Source organism: Numida meleagris, chromosome 5 (genome assembly GCF_002078875.1).
Source record: "Numida meleagris isolate 19003 breed g44 Domestic line chromosome 5, NumMel1.0, whole genome shotgun sequence".
Taxonomy (NCBI): domain Eukaryota; kingdom Metazoa; phylum Chordata; class Aves; order Galliformes; family Numididae; genus Numida; species Numida meleagris.
The window spans coordinates 70645938-70655348 of record NC_034413.1 but is presented as its reverse complement, the minus strand read 5'-3'; the positions used below and the strand labels follow the sequence as shown (position 1 = coordinate 70655348).

Genomic DNA, 9411 nt, shown 5'->3' with positions numbered 1-9411 from the left:
ATACCTCTTAAGAGACTTAAAATAAGTCAGTATTTGGCATGGGAAAGTGGAAAACTCAGGCTGATCTCAACACTTCCTTTTATGTTTATTTTCTCAGTGAGGCCAGATGTCACGGTGCTAGTTTCCCTTAGGTTAACGATGGGAAAAAATGAGGATGCTAGCTGGAGTTTCAGAAATACTTCTACATTTCCCTTCTTAGCTCTCAAGAAGTTGAGCTTCACTTGTAACAACGTCCGTTATGGATTTGTAGATAGTGCAGAGATTGCCAGGGACAGATAACGATGAGCACAGAGTTACCTACACCTTTTGGTGGGGAAAAAGCCCTCTGTAAACGAAACACTAAAACCCCTCGCTGATTGTTGCAGGATAAGTTACAGGATAGGACAGTTCATGGCAGCTTTGAAGAACACCTGAGGATGGTACTGCTGACTTTCCAAGGTTCTGATGTGATGCTGTGAGCATGGTTTTAATTACAAATGGGTAAGCCATCAGAACCTCCTGCAAACAGGTGGGCTGAGTTACCCATCACCTGAAGTATTTCACTGCAGGTGGTCATTTAGAAGCCCTTTGGCCAGCAGCAGTTGTGCTCTTCACAAGAGGAGGTGCATGCAGTGTCCTGCCTTGCACAGAAGGTAGGATGGAGTTGCTTTTTTTATGCTTTTTTGATTTCTGATGGGAATTTTCCTTGAGTCCTCCTGGAAAGCACTGCTGTTCCTAAGCCCTTTCCAGGCCTTACCTCTGTCTGTAAGAAGCAGGCAAGGTGCTCCAAGCCTGTACCTTGCCTTTCCATGCTGCTGGAGCTGCGCTGTATCACTTGCCTGGCATGGCTCATGTATATCCAGGTTGAGCTGCTGTTGTTTTATGTGCCTTCAGGTTTTTAAGGGTTTTCTTCTTGAGAATCTCCTGTATCACGGGGGTCAAGTGTTGCGGTGCTCAGTAGTGGTGGTGAGTCTTAGTTTGGCATTAACTTGTGCAGTGAAACTCTTTTGAACCATGGATCACCTTGGGTTGGAAGGGATCCTGAAGCCCATCCATAAAGCCATGGCAGGGTTGCCATATACTAGGCCAGGCAGCCCAGGGCCTCTCTGAAAATTTGAGTAGGCCACATCTGCTGAGCTGAGGAGCATGGGGCTGCCCTGGAGCAGCCATGCACACAGGAAGCAGAGGGGGGGTGGCACTGGGGGTGCCCTGCTGTGATGAGGATGGCAGCAGGATGGAGATGGGGACCCATTACAGCAGAGAGGAGGTAATGTCCTGTGCCCGCATTAGTCGCAGTGGGTGCAGGAGCGCGGCAGCCTCTGAGGCAGGCACCTAAGGAGACCTCATCTGGTGGGAATGGAGACATTAGTGAACGTGTTCCTTTGTGAGAGTGTTCTTATCTCAGACCTTGCATATGCACCGTGGGCTTCTGCGGTGCCCGTGATAAGTAGTGCTCCTTGTTTCATTGAATGGCGGAGTAAATAGTCACATAAAACCCATATAATTTGCTGGCTTGTAAGTTAAAGCCCCAGGCAGTCTTATCACTTCTTTTGTCATGTCCCTTACACTTCTAGGGCAATTCTATGTCAAATTGCTCTACATTTTGCACCCTGACCCGGGGAGAGTGGAAGCCTGCACAAAACTTCCCATCTTGTCTCTTTTCTTCTTCCCTTCCCATTTTGTGCCTTATGAGGCGAGCTATTCTTTCCATTCCGGAGAGCTCAGTGTCTGCGTAGCGGTGCTGTGAGCACATCATTTCACTGGGGCTCATCTGTGCCATCAAAGTACAAAGGAAAAACATCAGTGTTTGGCTAACTTTAAAAGTGAAGATATTAATTATTGAGCAGGAGAGACCTTACCTTAATGCCGTCGCTCGGGCAGTGCCATATTTATCTTGAAGCACCTCAGAGCAAAGAACCCGAGAGGAAGACGGTTACCTTTGCAACCATATTTATCATGTAAATAGCTCAGAAAAGGATACTGCCAGTTACGTCTTTAAAATACAAAAATGCATGCATTTCACTATTTTGTAAATGCCAGAGAGATGCAGCATCCGTTAGAGTTAACGGTGCGGCACTTTTGTGTTCAGTAGCATGAATCATTAATCATGAGGCAGGCCATATTCTTGTACTGCTTCTGCTTTCATTACTTGGCCTAATTAAACAGTTCTCTGAACTGGAATCTCAGATTCCTCTGTTACAGATTATCATTAATTATGGTGAAAGTGCTCAGAGATGTTGGACTCAATTATATTCTGCTCAACTCTGGCACTGTGTGATTCATTGCACAGCCTGCTCTGCAGATGTACTCTTTTCTTATCTTGCACTCCCACTTTTGTAAATTGGGCTCTGCCAGCCAACAAACTAAGAGTTATGTGCTGCGTTTTCATTAAAAACGTGTTGGAGAAGCACACACCAATTAAGGGTTCTGCATCCTGCCCTATTTGCGAGGAGGAGAGCGCCAGGTTTGGGAGGCAGAGCCGAGTGGAGCAGCTACGCTCCCTTGTGCTATTGGTGGTGCACGGGGTTCTGGCAGCACCATTCTGGCTGCAGGATGGGCCCTGTGCCCATTGCCCCAGCCCGGAGCCACCAGAGATGTAGATACGGGGCTGGGACTGCGAGCACTGTGACTTCTCCAGGGCAGCATTGGTGGCATCACTGCTGTTGGCAGTCTGGCACAGAGAAACTGTTATTGCAACTCATCCGAAGAGTACTGATAGTACAGACCATCGGTGTAATTGTGCATATTAACATACAGCTAGGCTTTGCACGTCTCACTTCCACCAGACACCTTAATAAAATGAACGGGGGAAGTAAGCCTATGGTTTTGGTTGAATGTTGGCAATGATGAGCATCAATACTTAAAAAAATCAGGTCTAAAATGCATCCGTGTTCGAAAAAAAATAAACATTCTGCTTTGCATTTATTTGTACTTCTTAGTCAGACTCATGGAACTCAGGGTTTGCAGGGGCCAGCTGTGCTCCGTGGGTATCTACAAAGCAGAGTTGCCATCAGTGAAGTCCCGTTGTGTTGTGCAGAAATGTGTTATGGTGGAAGTGATGCAGCTTGACTCCTGGATGCGGGATGTGAGCAGCCGTGTGTGTTCCTCCCTGCAGGGGCCCCTGTTGGGGTCCGAGGATGGGGGTCAGCCCTGGTTTGCTTGTGGCTGCAGAGCCTGCAATGCTCTGGGGTGCAGATGCCTTTGGGAGAAGCCATCCCTTGCGCTTCCCTCCACGGCTCCTGCACTAACGCCTGGTGCTCTGTCCTAGAGCTCAGCTGTTCATGATGTAAAATAGATTGCCAGCAAAATTGCTTATCCTGCTCATACATTGCCGACACGTGGGTATGTATGGATTGCAGGTTAACATGGCTCACATGAGAGAGCTTCGGCTGGGAAAACTTTAACATTCAGCGTGCGGAGAATTGTTATTCATCAGCATCCTTACGCCGAGCACGAGGCATGTTTGCACTGATACGCAATTATCCAAATTCATCTGTCATAAATGGGTTTGTTTCTCGGTGCCCAAACACCTTGAGCGTTACCTGCAGGTAGATTGAGGCAGGGTTGCTGATGGAGTTGTCAGGGGAGCGGCAGGCTTTGCTCTGATTGCATGGACAGAGGCACCTGACTGCTGTGGAATGGGGGTTCCTGTGTGGAGCCCACCCCATGCAGCCTTCCTCCTCCTCCTCCTCCTTGCGCATGGCCATGCAGTGTTGTGCCCCCAGCCAGCCCCATGTTACTGACCCCTGTGTGTGTTTGCAGCTCCAGGTCCTCACAGGACATCTCCCTTTGTTCTGATGCAGCTGAATCAGAGCAAAGCCCCAAAAGTTCCAAACGGAGCTCTCGGGCACAGCAGCGCACAGCACTGCTTTTCTGCTGTAGTTGTGGGTTTTAATATATATGAAAATCAGTCTTCGTGTATCTTTGCATATGTGCCTTTTGTAATAGAATTTTGACAGATGGCGAGAGCGATAATTCGAGCTCCACGCTATAGAAAGCCTTGCCTTGACTCGCGCTCCCCGAACTTGCTTTCAGCTGCTTTTGCATTTTATTTTTTAAATATAGATGTATTTTTTCCCTTAGTCTGCTTTTGTTTTTATTTTCAGCGTAGCTGCCAAACGTTCCCACCCTGATTTCCCCCATACGAACTGCAGCGAGCTCAGATTTCTTTGTTATCGGCCGCACTCGGCGCATAATGCCGGTGACTTTGCTATTCTGCATGTCTCCTTATTAAAAACAAACACGCCGCCCCGTCCCTGTTTTCAGCGTTGACAATGCTGACAAGGATCCCGACAAATTCCTGCTCTCTCAGGGTGCTGGGGAAGCGCGACCAGGAAGCAGTTTGCTCTGCCGGCAGCTCCAGACAGGCTGCTCATTGAAAATGTAATACACTGCTGCCATGTCACAGGTCAGCTGGCAAATGGCAATCTGAATTTTAAAAGGAATATGAATAAAATTCTGTTTTATTTTGAAAATGAACTTTGTGCCCTCCATCATGAATCCAATATATGTCTTAATCTTCTCTGCTCTTGAAGCCTGCGGCTCCTGGCGGAGTCCTTTGACTCCTGAACCTAATAAGGAAATAGGTTGTTTTCTCATCCTCGTCTCATTTTTAGAGGGGCTGAAACAAACAGTCCCTATTTCAAATGTAATTGGCAAAGCATAAAAACATGTGCGTTATAATTTTAGCTTTACGGCGGAGCCCGGCGCGGGGATGTTTTATTTTCAAATTTGATTAAGACGCGATACGTCTGGGAAGGCGCTGTCAGGATCCGCGCCCCGAATCCACCGGCGGCACCGCTCCGTGCAGACCTGGCTGCTCGAGGATGGGAGGGAGAGCCCGTGGCCTGGTGTCCAACCTGTGCCCTGTGTGCTGCCACGTGGGCGCAGCCCCGCACCAGCAGCGCGTTGCTGTGTTGATGTGCTGCAGGAAGGAGGGGGGATGGCTGCCACGGGGCTGTCACTGGTGCTTGGTGGCTTCTTGCAGGGTGTTGTCCCAGATGCCTGCAGGATAGTCTGTAAGGTGTGTGTGGGGGTGTATTTATATGTTGATGTCCTACAGCTGCTCGCTGTCGGTCAGGGCTTGGCTGCAAGGTGAACGTGCATGGTGCCATGGGGAGATGTTTGGTTGGGGTGCGCATTGAGAAGTACCCAGTGAGTTCTGGGTATTTCTGCTCAAATTGTGGAGGAAAAAGATCCCCGACTTACAGATGTTCCTGTATACGTATATATGTCACATATACATGCATGTATCTGTGAGATGCGTATGCCTAAATACACATGCTCAGCCACCTCCGTGGAGATGCCCAAGCCCTGCTCACTGCTGACTTCTGGCATGGTGCAACATTACTGACAGAGGAGTTAGTGATTTAGGAAATGATCCAACGCCACCAAATAAGCTCCCAGGAGCCAGTCGATGCCATCTATCTCACCTAGGAAGCCAAACTTCCAGTGTTCCCTGATTTTTTACCTCTTTGAAAATGGCTCACTCACATAGAGCAGGATGGTGCACGTGCACTCAGCCATGGTGCTGAGCTGTGTCTGACACGAGGGAGAAGGAGCAGTTCCAGGGAGCCCTTGCACCTGGAGCACAGCATTTGCTTGAGTTCTTTGTTGATCAGAGCTGGAGCAAGCTTCCTGCATGCAGTTAATGGATCCAGATCTTGGTGCAGCTCAGAGCTGGGCTGATCCCTAGAACAGAGATGCTGCCCCTACATTGCTACCCAGAGGTGTCCTCTCCTGAATCTCCCACGCTGCCACACAAAGGTGCCCTATCCTGCATCCCCCAACGGTGCTGCTCCCAGTGTGGCCCCAATGAGCTGCTCCTTGCACACAGTACTGGCCTAGATGCTTGGAGGTAGGATACTTATCACTGAATAAAAAATTAAAATAATTCTTAAAAAAAAAAAAAAAAAAAAAAAGAATTAGAACCATTAGAAGAAAGCTCATCTTCACTTTCTGGATCCTGAAGTGCAGCCCCCAGGGAAGGTCGAGGTGTTGTTCCTGATCTGTGTGGGCAGCATGTCCCTGCCAGCCCTCAGTGCAGCCAAAAGGTCCTAAAGGATGGATGCAGGGCCTGGTCTCCCTGCTTTCAAGAGGCTCTTAATAAACACTTCACCAGGGTTTTTAACTTTAAGCAAAACCTGAGAAGTTGAGCTTCTTACCCCTATAGGCTAAATGGAAAGACCTGAGCAATTTTACTTCACCAATCTTATGGTAAGGCTTGGCAGAGATGGGCGGTGAATGGGGGTTTATTGCAGTGCTTCAGCTTCTGCTCCACCAAGAAAATGTGGCAGCTGGAAAGCCAGCCCTCAGCATTTCCTTGCTGCTTTGACTAGGATCTGGAGGGACACCTGTGGGGTTTGAGGTGGATGCGGATGGAAATGTTGGGATGAGCGGCAATGAGCATTGCTAAGCAGGTTGCCGCGGTAGCAGAGCGTGCAGGGAGTGAAGACTTCTGGCACGCAGGCATCTTTGGAAACGTACTTTGCGATGTGGCTGTGAGTCTCTGTACCAGAGAGCTGAGAAGTTTTCAGGAACACTAATATTTTTTTCCTAGGATGTTCCCACTTCCTGGATGTCTGGGGCTCAGCATGCCTGACTTCAGCAGCTGGTGGGCAGTCTCCCTTTGGGCAACGGGAAGGCATTTAATTCTAGTCAAGTCTGGGGTTTTTTGTCCAGCAGAGACACTAATTGGATAAGTGTTTGTACCTGGAGTGGGCACGTAATGGTGCTTTTCTTGAGTGATAAATTACCTTTGCATTATCAGAAATGCAACAGTTATGGCATCTGAGAATCTGCTCTGCGTTACACAGCCCCAGCACGGGTGTGAGCACTGCTGCAATGGGTCTGTGCCTTGAGACATTTCCTTTTTCTGCACAGGGAAACCACAGGACAGCACAAAGGAACAATTAAAAAGAAATTATGTATTTTTTTTTTGATTGCGTAGCATACGTTTTCAAATTGGAAATTACAAAGGGAATTCTCTGAGATCAGCTGGAGTTTCCACCATGCCTTTGGCAACACAAGGGTTATGGCTGTAACGTATTCAGGAGTGATGTAAAACATGGAAACCTCCGTACCTGACATACCGGGAGAAGGTCAGGTATTTGGGGGCTGGGGAGTGTCCCTGGGCTGTGAAGCACGGCAATTATTTCATTACCCATCCACCTCTCATTTAGAACCAGCTCCTGTTTGTGTTTGATTGCTGTTCTGATAATGATGATGTTGAGAATTGCTGTGATGAGAAATTGCAATCAGCTAAATAGCAGCCGAGGTTCCCCAAGGGATGGGGCCTTATATAATCCCACACCAGATTGTTTGGGGCAGGTTCCTCTTTGTCTGGGGGAAGCAGGTACCACTGGGTACGTGAGCGGGGTTACTGTGTTGGATGGCAAACCTGCTTGCAGGGTAGGCAGCTCCAGGATTGCTGCATCTTTCTGTCACTGATATATCAGCATTTCAGCACGTGTGCTGGAAGCGTCGATCTGCCTGGGGGTAGCAAGGCCCTGCAGAGGGATCGGGACGGGCTGATTGCTGGGCTGAGGCCAATGGGATGAGGTTCAACAGGACCAAGGGCCGGGTCCTGCCCTTTGGCCACAACAACCCCATGCAGCGCTACAGGCGTGGGGCAGTGGCTGGAAGGCTGCGTGGAGGAAAAGGATCTGGGGGTGTTTGTGGATGGCCGCTGACCGTGAGCCAGCAGTGTGCCCAGGCGGCCAAGAAGGCCAATGGCATCCTGGCACAGCTGTTCCGGAGTGGGGGGTCACCATCCCTGTGGGCGTCCCAGAGCCATGGGGATGTGGCACTGAGGGATGTGGGCAGTGGGGTGGGTGGGGTTGGGCCTTGGGATCCTAGGGGTCTTTTCCAGTCTTCATGATTCTATGGTTCTGCACTGCTGAAGCACACTGCTGTGCACCAGCCCTTTGGCCTTGTGGGGAATGCTGCTCTGTGGCACGGAGGACAGGTCCTGGGCTGGGGACATCTCCATGCCTCGTGGTGTGGAAGCAGCCGCAGTGCAGATCGACCTGCCAGCACGCAGCCTTCCTATGGCTGCTACCGACTGCTGGGTGTTGCCATAGCAATGCTGGCATTGGACACCCTGAGCTAAAATTCTCCCTTAAATGCGCTGTGTTGCTGGGTGCACCCGCCCTGTGGTGCCCTGCGTGGCTCTGCCCCCAGTACTGCTCCTCATTGGAGATGGGAACACGAGCACTGCTCAGGCTACAAAAACTGGAGAATCTTTCAGAAAGCAGGATTGACTCTTTCAGTAATTATTAAATATCCAGTTTCAGTAGTGAATGAAATTAAGGCCAAGTTCTAAGATAGAACTGCTTGCAGGTACTACTTAATAGTTACGTTTCATTAATTACTGTCCTTGCTGGTGACTGGAGGGAGATGATTAAAGATGAGATGTGGAAAAAATATCCACAATTATGGGGATACGAAAGGGTGCCACCATCCCTGGGGGTGTCCCAGAGCCATGGGGATGTGGCACTAAGGGACGTGGTCAGCTGGGGTGAGGCTTGGGCTTCTGAGAGGTCTTCTCCAACCTTAATGGTCCTGTGGCTCTACAAAGTCATGCTCTGGCAGAACACTTTATGTGGGATGCCAGCGCTCACTCTGCATCAGGGTCTTGCAGATGAAACGGTGCAAAAATGCTTTAAAACCACGGTGCTACAGTTTGTAGAAGGAAGAAGTAAGTCCTGAGCTTCCCGCTGCTTCCCTCCACTTCTTCAACTCTCCTACGTGGCTTTTACTTTTGTTACGACTTTAATTCCTATTCCTTATCAAATGTATGTAGCGCTCAAACGCGATGTGAGAAATCTGCCAGGCGGTAAGTGGAAGCATCCCTGGGAGAGAGTTCCTACTCAAACAGAGATGGAAGCCAGTGCTGTATATCTTATACATTTTGCATGCTTTGTGACATCCTTTCATCTAGACAGCAGAGGAAATTCAGAGCAGGAAACTGGTCTGGAAAGGACCGTGTACAGGCAGAGTTAAATACTCACAGGAACTTCAGCCAAGTGAGACACATTCATTATAACAGAAGTATCTGAAATTACATGGGAAACAGCTGCCACAATTGGCAGATTATGGTTCAAGTACTTGTAAATTTTTATGATTCTGAAATGTATATGTTTTTTTAAAGCGTAAGAAAAGCATCTTGGTAGGGTTAGGGAATAGCGGTGGCTTTAAAGGCTTCCTGGCTGCACCTAATGGCAGCGAGGTGGGAGCAGTCCCAGCCCCACGGGGACCCTCTGGGATTGGTCCCTGCCCCCTGCACGAGGAGGTGAGGGCCCTCCCCCCGCAGCAGGATTAGAGCAGCAGAGATTAATCCGAGCCCCTCTAACCTACTGGGATTCATTAACTGCAGGCTTGGAATTATCTTCCAGGTTAAACAAAAGAATTCGATTTTTCATAGATCTCTAC

At 49.1% G+C, this 9411-nt stretch overlaps 1 long non-coding RNA gene across 1 annotated transcript; it reads left to right on the top strand.

Annotated features, from left to right (window-relative positions):
• Positions 519–4450, top strand: LOC110400685. The gene is made up of 3 exons (XR_002440029.1): positions 519–632; positions 874–945; positions 4086–4450. It is a non-coding gene; the product is annotated as an uncharacterized LOC110400685 (long non-coding RNA).